The 15120-nt window shown below is 38.3% G+C and overlaps 1 long non-coding RNA gene across 2 annotated transcripts in view; it reads right to left on the bottom strand.

The window, feature by feature from the left end:
- Positions 1-3194: 3194 nt before the first annotated feature.
- Positions 3195-15120, bottom strand: part of LOC140327641 (uncharacterized) — a 38293-nt gene continuing 26367 nt past the window's right edge. For both annotated transcript variants that reach the window (XR_011920053.1, XR_011920051.1), the window contains exon 4: positions 3195-3498. This is a non-coding gene — a long non-coding RNA (uncharacterized lncRNA). The remainder of the gene's footprint in view (positions 3499-15120) is intronic.

Here is a 15120-nt window from a genome sequence, read left to right as displayed (position 1 = left end):
ATGATAAAAAATGATGAAAAAATGATAAATACAATTTTGGTTTTCACATTTTTGATAAAACATGGAATCTGACATTCATTCAAAACATTCCATAAATACTGCCATTGAAACACATTGACCTGGAAGATTCTCAGGAGGGAATTGATGGGTCTGTATTCCTGCTTTATACAAAGAGTCCATAGTATTGCTCATTTTGTTTAAATAATCAATAAAAAAATGAAAAAGATATAGTATTGCTATCATTATATTATAGATGTAAATATATATATATAAATATATATATATATAATCACAACTATAATATTATGATAATAACATCAATTCTTTTTTTTTTTATTAATTATTTTAAAACATTTTTTACACATTCTTATTTTCAATCACATGATATCTTGTTACCATATTCTTTAGAGTTATGTTCCTCTGGGGAAGAAATGTCATATATAGAGATCTTGTTATTATATTATATAATAATATTATATTTAAATATTTTTAATATATATGAACCATCTCAAATATAAACCACTTCATTTTACATCAGCATTTTCTTTGACTCAAGCAAAATCCTGGTCTAAAAAATGCATAGGTAACTAATCACATGTTCACAATTAATTCACATGATAGTAACGTGAATAAATAAATCCATGATGTGTTATTTTTACAACAATTATCTAAAAATTATTTAAAAAGTGAAAAATAATTAAAACGACAATTACAGTATAAGAGTACAATGCATTGTACTCTTATACTGTCCAGGGCCACCTTGGCTGTAGAAATCACAAGCATATAGTAGTCACAAGCATATAGTAGGTCCAAAAGTTACCTGTAATGAAAAAAGCCTAAACCTATACTTACCTAGCCCCACAATGAAGGTCATTGGTAGGTGTAACATGTTATTTTTTTTCTTTATAGATACATTTGGAACACATTTGTACAGAGGGTAGGGGCTCCAACAGTAGAAGCAGACCATGAAAAACTTGGACCTGTTCTTGTGCCAACAGCAACACCTTAAAAAATGTAAAAAAAAACACAAACAATAAAATAAAAAAAAAACGAATCTACCATAAATACACTTCAGAGAATAACCCTAAACCCTTAAATCAAATTTCATCTGGGCAGCTCATTGAGTTTTTATTTCAGTGAAATGTAATGGCAAATTTACTACCCACAGGGAGGCAAACAAATCTAATTTTGGGGGCACATGACTGAGACCAACCATAGCTTTTTTTCTGGTTCTCATGTGGGCCAGTCTGACCCAGAACAGAAATGCAAATCCTTTTCAGATAAAATATTACCTTAAAATATGTAGAGTTACAATTTATGTGATTTCTGATTCATTATTATTGTTATTATGTACTTTTTGTTGTGTTCTTAATAATATCATTTATTATTACAAATACAAAATAATTAGTTCAACAGGCCCATAGAGCTGGCCAAGTCGGCCCTAATAAATTGTCAGATTAAAAGTTAGGTCCTCAGCTGTTCCCTGTTTTTTTAATTTCTATAGTGGAAAGTCACAGAGAGTTCACCCACCCTTCTCCAAGGCCAGGGCATTTCAACTGTCAGTAACACAAGACCGTGAGCAATAATAACACGACTCTGCATCTGCAAATAGACCTGTCCTTTGCTATCATTCACATCTGCCATAGAGGATCCTTCCGAAGGGGCTCAAACTGAAATCCAAACAACCTCCTGGGAACACAGATATCTCCGTCTGACACGAATAGCAGGTCAACTGCAAGCAATTTACAGAATACGACCAGGGGCAGAGCAATTAATTGTTTATTAATATAAACTGGGCACTTGGATGGGATTCTTCTGAAGGACCCGCCCCTGCCCAAAAATAATCTCTGCTCCTTTCTGGTCTTGTGTCAAGCAATAGGCAGAATAAATAGCAGCTAAAGGGGCAGTAAACGACCCTATTTTTAATGTTAGAGAATCAGCTCGGAAGATATTTCTATGGAATTGGTGTAGTGGGGTCAACATTTTCCAACAAGCAGCTACTTATAGAACCAGGCTGCCTAAAGAAGGCTTTGACATCCTTGATCTCTTTTTTTGGGGTTGTCCAATTCTCCAGACTTAATTAGAGAGTTTGGTGGAAGAGTGATGGAATTGGGCTGCAGAAAATCAACCTTGATCACCCAGTCCAGGTACAAGACTCAGGGTGATAGCATTAGTCACAACATAGCATGGAAGTACCCAGCAATGCATAGGAGAAAATATGGGAGCCCCATACTCCCCCCATACCCAGAAAGTAGTGTAAAAAATTTAAGTAATGGGGGAAAGGGTGCTTTGCCTTTGTAAACTTATATTTGTTTTAAATACTTTAAAAACTTAAGGACCATCAGGCCCACTATCTCAACTCTTGGTGACTTCATTGATATTGTTTCATAGGTATCCATCCACCTTTTTGCTGGTCTTCCTCTCAGGGGTGTAGTGGGGCATGCACTGATGGGAACGTCGTGCCCTTAATTTTTTGGTGAATTCTTCGTGGTCCATGACTTTGGCTGGTCCCCCCTCCTGTGGGGTCAAGAGAAGGACCCCTCTGGGGGGGGGCACACTGGCCAAAACCCGGGAACCACGTCTCTTTTATGGAATTGCAGGCTCATAGCGGTAGACAGGTTTTCTTTTTGAACACAACCCACCCACTCTCTTATCTCAGACTCAGATCCATGATGGGAGAGTGGGTGGGTTCTGGTATCATGATGTCACTCTGGGGTAAGTTTCTTCCCCTTTGAGTGACACATAGGCAGGGGTGTAGTGGGGCAGGCACATCATGGGTAGTACCGTTCCCCCTATTTATTTTTTACTACTACACGTCTGCTTCTTCTTTCCCTTTATTACCTCAACGTTTCAAAGCTTAGTTTCAAGATGAGTTGGTTATTCACATAATATATCCAAAATAGGACATCTTAAGCCTAGTCATCTTCTATTGAAAAGTCTGGGTTTCATATGTTGAAGAATCTGTTTGGATCCTAATACGTTAATAGGTTCCTTAATCTCAGCAATACATTGTGGGAGAAAGAGTCTTATACTTCCTTATAACCAGAAGTACTAGGTTTTTCACATTGTTTTCATGGGTGTATAGAATAATAGAGGTAAAAAACGGGAATGGGAAAGAAAAGGGGGAAAGGGTAAGTCCCAAGAATAAAATTGAACCTTTGCTTTACCTTGCATGTAAACACAGATTTGTTTTAATTACTTTCATTAGGTTGGCCCATAATTGGTCTCGCTGGGCCTAAGAGCCATCAAGTCCATCTCAACTCTTGGTAACAGCAAGGATATAGTTTCTTCACAATGATCTGTCTCCCATTCATGGCATGTTCCACATTTCTTTGATGGCATCCATCCACCATTTCACTGGTCTTCCTCTTTCTTCCATTTACTTCAACTTTTCCAAGCTAAGTTTTTCAGATGATTTGATTCTTTACACAAGACTTGGCCCTGAGTTGTTAAAGAAACTCTTTGGATCCTGGGACTTTATTAAGTCTTCATTTTGACCTAATAAAGTTAAAAAGGAGACACTTATAACTTGAAGATATGAAAAAATAAAATTAAGATATTAAAAATATAGCAATGTGATATTTTATAAAGGGAAGTTTTGAGTTTGTGGCTACCTTGGGTTCATTATTCACTTGCTTGGTAGCCTTACAAATCGCCAGAAATAAATATTATGATTAGCCCCTCTTAGATTCAAATGTGGTTGGGAAAACTTTGCTAACTTCAAACATTGAGTAAACTTCTCCAAACCAAATCCCCAATGCTTAACAAACCAAACAGGAATGAATAAAACAAGTTTATTGCTAGTCTTTAAATATACATAAAGTCGTATTTGAAGATTAGAGGGTGATGGAAGGCATCATAGACAAGAGCACATGGGTGATATTTTACTTAGCCTTTACTTTAAGGCTGTCCTACTTCTTCCCTCCCCCTGCTCTTAGGAAGAGGCACCATAATGGATGCCTGCCATTTCTGTAATAAGATGTGACATTTGGAAACATTACAGGCTATTGTAAGAAGCCCACAGCTCCTGATATATCCTAATGGTGAAGCTCAGGACTAGTCGGTAAATATGACTGGCAGAGTGTCAGGGATAAAAATAAATTAAAGTCAGAGGTTAGTCAGCAGCGGACACGTGATTAATGGAGTATGGAAGCAACGAGCTACAAAGATGGGTAGGTTATATACAACATATAAATAGTCCCCAAATGAAGATCCTCTGATATATGCATGTGATCTGTTTGTGGGGGCAGAGAATTTTTAATGGTAATAGACTGATGTGTATCTCTAAAGGGAAACTGTATTCTTTTTGAAGTTTTTTAGTGATTTATGGTAAAAGGTCAGCTTTAAGCACATCATATCATATAAACTTTAACATGTTGAAATCAGTCTAACTTGCTGAAGACATGTGAAATCAAGTTGTTGGCATGTTGAAGCCAAGTCAAGCCTTCATTTAAATACCTGGTGATCTTCGTGATTCATTTGTCATTAGAATAAAAGTGACAACTTGTCTCTTGGTGGAGGATATGTTTACAACCATTAAGCATGTATGGCCCACCATTGAAGCAGCTATGGCTGGCTGGGTGAATGTAAACTGGAACTTGCTGAAATTAACTGAACAGCAGCACTGAGATTCTGCAAAGAATGGCCACAATTAATGCCTAGTGCTTTAGCAAATTTAAGTTAGGATTTAGGATTTAAAGGTACTTTTAGGTCTAAGAAAGCATAAGACCTGCTCCGTTGTGACTGTTGTTTAGGTCAGTAGCCACTCAGTGGGCAAGATGCCCAGTGGAACGGTGTTGCCAATCTCCCTGGCCACCAGCACTGTAGAAGCAAAACAGGTCAAAAGCAAAAGAAGCAAAAGAGAGCACAGAATCAGCACATAAAGGGATCTGGGGATGCCCTTTGTGGGGGCACTATTACTTTGCTCCACATAGGCAAGGCTAAAAGCCACGCCACACTCAAGCTGAACCCCAGAGTTCTCCTGCAAGCTTAACCACGGTTGGGAACCATTGTTTTGCATGTGGTTGAACGCAGTGGAAGATCAAGGTCCCATTGCACAAAGAGACAAGTTGCTTTTGTCTGCATTGTTGCTTTTGGAAGATCAGTCTTATCACATCTGCAACCACAGCTGCAAACATTTGCAAATTTTTTGCTGCTTCCAGATGCACAGTTATGCCCAGGAGTGGCCATCTGTACTATTGAAAAATGGCCCTAAGTATTTGGCTAAGGGTTACATATTAGAGACATTTTTGAACAAAAGCTCCATTAACCTTTGCAAAAACTAACCTACTGAGTTCTTTAAGATTTAATGGTCAGATATTATTCATATGTCCCGTTATCTGAGCTGGATGATGCATATAACCCAGAACTAGCATGGACATCAGTACAGAGACCGCTAAAAAACCGGTAAGAGTTAAAATTCAGAGAAGGTCCAAACCTTGCACGATTGCCTCTCCTTCAGAATACCTGAGTATCAGTAACCACAAAGCTAAATGTACTGGAAATAGCTGAACAATACAAGCTTCAACAGACAGCCAAGTAATTACTCCAGAATCCGCAATCTCAGGACAAGTATAAAGAGATTTATCTGTTTCTTGCCGAAATGTGGAAAAAACCCTTTAAGAGTTCACTCCAGGGTGATGAAAATTTGTTTTTGCTATTTGTTGTTGTTCTGTACATCTTCATCCTGTTTAAACATGGCATAATAAAAATCAAGCTGCTAATTTCCTTGCATCAAAAGTTCTGGCCTCTGCAGAGCTTCCTCTATTTGGATTTGTCAGCACAGCAGCCTTAGTGATGGTTTAAAGCTCACAAACAGCTGGGACTAACTTGCAAGATCTTATCAGAGGGACCTTTTAATCTTCACTGCCCTGTGACCTCAACACATGGCCTGTCGCACATCCTCTGGGAAACGAGTACAGGTGCCGATTATGTATACATAGACGTATTTATAGATCCAGCCTATATTCCAGCATTGAGCCAAGTTGCCTGGTCTCCTGGAAATGTAAGATAAGGTCAGACGAGTGATATAGCAAACTGTGACTTTCCTAAAAAGCATAAGTTGTATATATAAATATATATATATATATACACTGTAGATATTATTATTAGTTTATAGTCAAAAAAATCCAAACATTAAGCGTAAAAAAAATGTTTAAAGACCTCAATACCTTAACCTCCCCAGCAGTAAGCCAGAGTGTGACTCGGGGTAAAAAAAACAAGCTGAAAGCAGTAATTACTCGGGGTAGTTAAAAACATAAAAAATAAACACTTACCTGGTCCCATTGGTGTCCCCCATCGTCCTCCAGTGTCCTGCCATCCTCTGGCCATGTTCTCTTCCTCGATCTGTCCCCAAGCGAGTGCGCTGACGTTCCCCGGGAGTTCCTGGTGAAGCCGGTGTGTACAGCTAGGGGCGCGGCGAGAATTTTAAATTATTTTGTATTCCATTCAATACAAAAAACCTGTATTGAATGCAATACACTGGATTTATATGTCTAAAAGCAGTACATTGTCTCTCATGAAAATTTATTTTACACTTTAATATAATAATATGAGTATAATAAAGTTTTAAAAACAAAATCATGTCTAAGTTTATTAATACATTTATTATTATTTTTTTGATTTATTTAATTTATTATTTTGACATGATTTTGTGTTTCAAATTTTATTATACTCCTACTATTATATTATACTGTAAAATAACTTTTCATGGAAGACAATGAACAGCTTTTAGACATATAAATCCAGACAGAAATAAACCGCCCAGGAGGATAAACTCAGAATAAACTGCTAGCCAAATAAGTCATAATTCCATTGAAAATCCAATACATATTTTTTGGTAGAAAATCAAATACACCCATTAATAATTTGGAAAAATTTCCACCAGCTTTAAAGGGCAAATGAGGTCCTGGGGTCCTGGGCAAATATGAAACAGGAGCCCAAAACTGTAGCTCCCTGCACTCCTGCCATTCTGGTAAATAGGTAAATGAAGAAAATTAAGGATCTGACTAATTGCCTAGTTTGCCCTACTCTTAAACTGGTTCTATCCTCCATCAGTGAGCAAAATACCCCTATATTAGAGTCTCACAAACTCCCGCTCCCAGATGCTGCAGCTGGGAGGGGTTTGATGTTGCCAACCCAGAAAGCAGTAGGTAGGACTAGTTGTCCTGATCAATGACTATTAGCGGGGAGAGGCTAATAGACCCCTTCCCTCCCCGAAACTTCTTCTCACTCTACTCTAGTGTAAGCAGGTCCAACCTACATGAAATTGACAGCTACATTCAAATGCAGTGCAGCATCATTGCTGAACATTAAGCTGCTACATTGGACCTAATGTATTAAAACTCTCCAAGACTGCAGAAGATAGACTATTATGGATGAACCTGGGTAATCCAGCAAACCTAGAATAGATCTGGTCCAGGATTGAAAACCTTTGCAAAATAATAGCAAATATTTTTAAGAAACCCATTCCTGGTTTGCTGGATTACCCAGGTTCCCGCCCATGATAGTCTTCTCTAGTTTTGCAGAGCTTGAATAAATCAGACCAGTTAGCACCATCAACATTTGTATTTCTGAGACTTTTCAAGGGGACTAAAAGAACATTGTTTGTGCTGGTGTACCTATACCTAAAGGTTGCCATATTGTTTAGAGGCCAAATATTGTGAGAGGCCAAATGGTTAAATACATAATTATTCAGACCAGGTTTAACCACTAGGAAAAATACAGAAACATATATTAGAAAAGCTGAGTATTCAAGATGGAAACATATATGTACAATTGATCCAGAGGAAGGTAAAAAAAACAATGTAAATCATGGTTCAATTTACTCTAACGGAGATAAAAATCCTTCTAGATTCTTTGGGGCAATTGGATATTTCCTGGATCCACAGTTTCAGGTGTCATTTCCTGTAAACTTTATTACCCGTTATATTTTGTGCATCTAAAAACTTTTCTATCTTTTTCTTAAAATAATCCATAGAACGTGCTACAACTACGGACCTTGCTGTAAAAATCCCTTCCATTCGCAGATATTAAACTCCTCCTCCTCCTTAATTCTACTTAACTAACAATTTTTTTTATTTTTTTTTTAGATCAATGAAAACTAAAATTAAATAAAGATATTTATTTCTATGTGTGTTTCATTGCACCCGCAGATTTTCTCCTTATCTACAAAGTTTTGTCCCTCTTCCAGTTCCAGAGTCTTATGTCTCTTGACATTCCCTTTCGAGTTAATCTGGACTTTTAATCAACGGAATGACATTGAGAATTTACTCCAAACTATTACTGTTTTTTGAGGCTGAACGATAAATCCTCATATCTGGGATATTAATGTAAAGTACACTGAATTTTGGCTCCGTCCCAACAGAAACTGTGGCCTAATTCTTATCTATGCTTGCCATTTGTTGATTTTGTTTTTTTAATATAAATAAATTCAATATTTTTTGCCTGTTTTTACTAGACTGGAGATGTTTTATGAATCTTAAATATGGAAAAACAACAAAATATATACAAAAAACTATAAAAATATATTTAAAAATGCTAATAAAAATATATTTATAGTACATTTTGTGGTTTGAAGCTGAATGTAACTCGGTATCAATTAATATATAATATTATTATTATGCTTGAGTTTTTTTTTCTTTTCATTTTCTTTGCCCTGCATTTAACACGGATTAGAAACGTGCTCATGAGTTCATGCTGATTTTTTCTTTTCATTGCTTTTTTCTGTTTTCTTTTCAAATGAGAGTTTGATGGGAAAAAATACATCAACTATAAATATTTCTTGCACGTGGCATGGGGCCAATTGGTTCTGGCGTAGGCAGAGCCAGCTTGTTGATATTCCTGCATCACGGCTCACGTCAACTCATCGTGCAAGCGACCCCTGAACTGAAAGTCACTGCTAAGGAACACATGACTACAGTAATGCCAATGAGACCCAAGCGTTAACCCTCATTTCCACGATCCTTTCACCTCCAGTTGTTGTGAGATAAGGCCAACTAGTAAAGGAGAAACATGAAGTCAAACGGCCTGATTTAATAAGACAAAGAATGGATTTCCAAAAATCATTTGCTATTAGTTGGTGTTTTCAATTGACCACAACCATTCCATGTTACCCCATGATAAGATATCTTTTCCAGTCTTGAAGAGCTTTAATAACTAAGGCCCAAAGAGTATCTGTTAGCATCCCCAAATGACACTATTAGGTTGAATAAAAAAGGATTTTCTTGCCAGGAATACAAACACCATTGTTTTGAATGGGTTTATGTTAGTTTTTTTTTTTTTTTTTTTTGCCCTTATTTCCTGCCAGGACAAGAAATGATGTAAAAACCCTTCATTGGTGACACCAACATATTTATTAGCCTCAAAGTTTAAAAAGGGTGTCTCTAAATAGTAAAAGGGACCACAAACCTATACAAGTATAAAAACATATAAAAAAGATCCTCTCCTATACACAAATATTCCAAATACTCCACACAGCTTAACTCATTTGAGCCTATTTTAAGGTGATTGACTTTAGTATGGAGCTCCTATTGTTTTTTTAAGGTAGGAGATGGGGGGAAGGAGGTTGGGATGGCATTCTGGGCCGGTTCTTGTACAGCCATCACAAGGACAGGAGGAAGGGGAAAATGTCTCCAATGGGGTCACAGACAGAAATAGAAGACTGTGATTTTACTGCTTCCCCATTCTATCCAAACCTGAGATCAGATTATTTTGGCGGGTGTTTGGTTCTCAGGCTCTCTTGAGTTGTATTAAATGGTCATATGGCTACTTTGGGCATTTGGCTGTTGTGCAATATAGAGTGGTTTCTTGACCTTTTAAACAAGGGGGGCCCTTGAAATAACTTTCAGATCTTCAGGGAACCCGTGGTATAATTACTATGTCCACAGCTCACAGTACATTAGTGTGGGGGTCAGTGATAAGAATATCTGGGACCTAGCCCTGCATAGGCAAGAGCGCTAACCTCTGAGCCACCATAGTACCTACACAGGTACATCTTTCTATCATTTGCCAAGAATATGCTAAACCCAAATGATCCTCCATATTCCCCATAACTTTTGTTCAGAAGGCACAAGAGAATGTGTGAGTATTGGTTGCAGGATTTGTTCTGAATGTTAGGGATATGATAACTTTGACTCTTGCAATCCATGAAGAATCCCCAAGATCCTTGGAATTATAGCTGCAGGGTGCCAAAAGCTCAAAATTGTGTACCAAGAATGACAGGATGGGTGCATCATATGCCCCAAATGTCCAAATACCCCACCAAATAACTTAGTTTAGGTATCCCCAGAACAACTTAATGCTAATACTACAAAATAGAAAGACTTTGTAGACAATTGCTTTTTCAACTAGTTTTGGGAAAAGCCTCTCTTGCACGAGCATGACTGTGCCAATGTCCACAAATACAAAACAATTCAATTTCTATGATTTTGATGTGGACGAACTGGAGTGGCCTACTGAAAGTCCTGACCTCTGCCCTTAAGGAAAACATTTGGGATGAATAAGAAGATCCCAAAGTTGTTTAATAGTGTAAAGGTGCAAGCAGTTCCAGTTCTTCCACATCAACATCCAATAATATTTTCACGTCTTGCAAAAGGCCATTTGGCTGAAAGGGAACAAAATCCCATAGATATACTCCAAAAACCTGGGAAGACCTTTCCAGAAAGGCGGGGGCTGTTGTATCAGCATAATGTGTGTGTATGAGGAGCTGAGGGATGTTGGGACAGAAAAGTGAATTCTTAACTGTTACAGATGCAAAGAAGGGGGTCAACTTGTTTGTAAAAGATTTCATGTAGGTCATTGTTTTTTTAATAGTAGTCATTGACATCCAACTGGTTCTTGAAGATGTTTTGCAGCTCCCCAAAGCTGTAAAACATCTTCAACATTACAAGAACAAGTCCAGCTGAATGTGACTAACTACTTCTAGAACTTCTACATAAGAGGGTCAATTAATTTGTGTTAGGGTGTCCAAAGCTCATAAAAGCATATGGTAAGGAGTTCACAAACATTTGGCCATATATCAAGATTTAAGTGGTCTAATAATACAGATCTTTTGAGACTTCAATCCTCTTTCAACACAGTCCGACTCACATTTTCCATGAATAGTGAAAAAAGTGTGAAATTTACAAAATGTTAACTAAAATAGAATAAAAAAACATCTAACTTTCCTATTAACTAAGCAATTCTGCTCGTCCTTCTCATTGTAACCGACTCCTTCTTCCAGTGAATCTTTAATATCCATGCCAAATATGAGTCATGCTTCTGTGAATGACGATTAGATTAAAAGAAAAAATCAAAGGATTTGACAGATAAATAATATTGAAACTTCATCAACTTCTATAGGACCACATCACTGCTGCTCGGAGTACAGTGGCAGTCTCCCTGGAACTATGACTCACTTTGAGAAAACTCAGAGTACAACAGATGAAAACAATTGAGAAAGTAATTGGATACTTATTTTTTCCAGGATATTCCCAGTAATAAAAAATTGGATACCTGTCCTTCAGCGAGAGAGATGAAAGCCACTAAGCTTTATTCCCTTTTATCTCCAAGCAGATTGGTCATTTAGATAAGGTGATTGCCTTTATGTAGTATTTTCTAGTTTTCAGAGTACAGTAGAGTTCCTATGACTGGGGATAGAAGGGGAGGTTTTATGCTTGACCAGGCTGAGGTCAGAAAAAACATCTGCCTTGGGCACCATGATAGGGTTGCTCTGCCACTGCATTGCCAAGCCTTGTCCTGTTCTATTGTGCTGTGTCTCGGGAAGGGAAGATCAGAGAGGCACGTAGCCATAAGAATTAGGCGCAGTGACTACATGACCGGGGGCTGGGCCTAGCCCAGAGCTTTTAAGGGGTTAAGAAAAAGGGTAGTGTTGCCGGGGGGGGCTGGGCTAGTGTACAACGTGGGATAGGAGGAGATTAGGAATGGGAGATGTTAAAAGGGGCTGGACGATAGTGAGAGGCCCTCTTTTGGAAAGAAAAAGTTTCCCACCCACCCTCCCTCTTATGTTTAGGTAGAGTTGAGAGGTGGGTTCGTTTTAGAGGTTGGGGTCTTGGAAGGCAGGGATTCAGTGTATTGAAAAGGGGTGGATTTTGGCAGGGGGGGTCCCCTTTGGTGGGGTCTCCCCTTTATAGTGAACGGATGATTATGGCTCCTGAAGGCAGTGCTGGGCAGCTAGGGGCCAAGGTGGAGATGTTGGAAGGGTTCAATTCTTGTTGGGTGGGATTTTGCCTTCTGAGACCTGCAGCTTGGTTGTTTGGGTGTATAATTGGGAGTTTGATAACATTATGGATACTGTTGTAATGGTTATGTATTATTAAAAGGGGAATTAAGTTGTTGGTTCATTAAGCTATATTCAATGTAATATGTTAACATTATATAATCCCGTTTAATAATAATTATATTAATAATGGAGTGTTGTGTTAATTTATGTTAATGTATGCTTATCAAAGTGTAAAATGTAATTTATTTGGCATTTATTTATTTGGATATTTGTTTGTTAATTATTTGGAAAGTTAAACTTTATTTAATGGTGTTTTAAATAAACGGCTGCTTGCCAGCCAATTTAAATCCAAGATTTTGTGTTGGGGTATTTAATTGGGGGGAGTGGCTGGTATGCAGGGGGAGGTTTGGTAGTAGAAGGCAGTTATGACAATGGTGTTTATAAGGGATGGGCTAGAAGGTCCGAGCTCCCCGGGTCAAGGCAAATAGCTGTCAGTCCTTTTCCCTGTGGCCTGCAACATCCACAGTTGCAGTTGAAAGGGATTTGAAATTGTGCCGAGACTAATGAGCAGAGTAGTTCCTGATCTCAGTCTTGCACTGCCATTGGCTGCTGGGGCTTTATAGCCTCTCTGCTCCCAGTGATCAATGCCTGTTGTAGAATTTAGCTGGGCTGATCTGTGCTGGAGTGTGGTTTGTGTTGCTGACCATTGCCTGTTCCTCACCTATCGATTGTACACAGCCTGGACCGACCTTTTGCCTGTGACCCCAATTCTTCTTGTGCTACTCCCTCTGTACCTTGTCTGGTGGACTGATCATCTGTGTATGACCTTGGCTTTATACTCTGGGATTGCCTTTGTAGAGCTTAATTTGTAGGATCCCCTACCAGCCCTTCCCTAGATGCCATCCCTTGCATATAAATTCCTGGGGGCAACTGTGTGCTGGGAGATGCAACCAGTCTTCCAAGGCTGAGTGGGGGCTTGCAATAGGTGAGGACTTTGGCGTTAGATTGGGGGACATAATATCCTCTCTATTAATAAGGAGTTACTACAGTAGAGCCAACTGGCCCTGGCACATGGGGTTCCTCTGCCTCTGCATTGCTCATCCTTGTCCTGTTCCATTATGCAGAATTGAGTAAAATTTGACATCAATAGGAAAACAAAACATGCATATTTCTGCTTTTCCCCATATCAATCAATATAGAGTTTGCCCTATTACAGCAGAGCCAACTAGCCCTAGCACCATGATGGGTTTGCTCTGTCACTGTATCGCCTGGTCTTGTCCTGTTCCATTGTGCAGGATTGACTTCAAAATTTGCCACTAACTGAAAAAAATGGACAACTCTGCTCTTTCACATCTCTGTCAATATGCAGTTGACCCTATTAGAGTGGAACCACTTGGCCTTCACTTCAATTGAGATGTCCTTGCTAATCTTTTACAGCCAAAAGAAATGGCAAGGCTAAACTCTAAAAAAGAAGCCCCACAAGGGCAGATCATATAAGATGCCCATTATTACTTACCAATTACCAAAAAAAATCCTCTGGGTGCCCCACCTAAACCAATTTCACCCTATTCGGGATTGGCAGGGGCATAATGAGTAAGCGGGTTACAACAAACTGAAACCAGGATCAGACGTGCACACAAAGATCAGTTCTCTGACCTACAAGGAGGAAAGCAGACATCTCTGGTAAAAATGACCTTTAAATTTTAAGCATGGCCAACACGTACACTTCGGAACTGCTTGTGTTTCCAAATAAACCTTAACACCACAGGAAGAAACCAGGAAACAAGGAAAATGAGCAGGCCGCCTGCTTTAAAAGCCATGCTTGAGACGTTTGATTGTCCCAGCAGATCCTTCAACATTAGCAGTGACGTGATAGGAAATCTCACTGCATCAGTGCTTATGAAGTGGTAGGGATTCTCAAAGTGCGCCACTAGGAGCTAAGGGGGTCCCAAAGTAATAAGAGAATGACAATCTGTTGTGGGAGATCAACAGATTTAAAAAAAAAAGAAGACAGTATCTAATGAAAAAGACATGATTAACTATTCTGTAGGAGTTGTATGCAGGTGATTTGTAGAGAATATACATTCTCCTGCACATTGCCTCCAGATTCATCTCTCCATCATGCCAAGGATCGGCTTGAGGATAGAGACAATGGTGAAAGATGCCACCATGCCTGAACAATGTGTGCTTGTATAAATGCCTATAGTTATCTCCAGGTGTATAGTGACAACTCATGAGCACAAATGACGTATATACATACAAGCTCGCAAATAAGGATCGTCACAACAAATCAACAAAATTTGAAGGGAGAAGGAAATACAATTAAATAAAGGTGAATTTATAGATATATACAGTATATTTATAACTATAACAATAATACAATAACTATAGATTTTAAAATAGGAATTTGCATATTTGAAGTCAGAAATAGAAAGCGTGGAAAGTCTATGTAAATAATGGCAGGTGCATACTGGTAAACATATACACAATGCCGCACTTAGCTCCAAGCAAATTAAACTAAACATCAATATTTCCACCTCCAGTTTCTTTGGTTCTTCTAACACACATTATACTGAAATTACGTACAGGCAAATTTCTGCAGCTTGTATACAGGCTCATATACAAATGATTGCTGGTAGTATTGTGTCACGCTCTGAGTAATACAACATCCTGTTTTGTTCGACTACAAAAGTTTAGAAGAGGTTTATTTAAAGGCATGCTTTTCCTGCATTACACACTTTCCCGAATTTTACACTAATCCCTTTTTGCTGTTGTAAATAAGGAGTACAGCTGTAGATTTTTTAAAATATTAAAGAAATTCTCTACAAATAAAGGATAGGCCATCATGGGAGAACATGGGTGATCCAGCAAACCTAGAATGGATTTCTTAAAAATAATTT

Source organism: Pyxicephalus adspersus, chromosome 3, assembly GCF_032062135.1.
Source record: "Pyxicephalus adspersus chromosome 3, UCB_Pads_2.0, whole genome shotgun sequence".
In the NCBI taxonomy this organism is placed as follows: Eukaryota; Metazoa; Chordata; class Amphibia; order Anura; family Pyxicephalidae; genus Pyxicephalus; species Pyxicephalus adspersus.
Note: the sequence above shows the minus strand (reverse complement) of the source record. Positions and strands in the feature narration are given on the sequence as shown.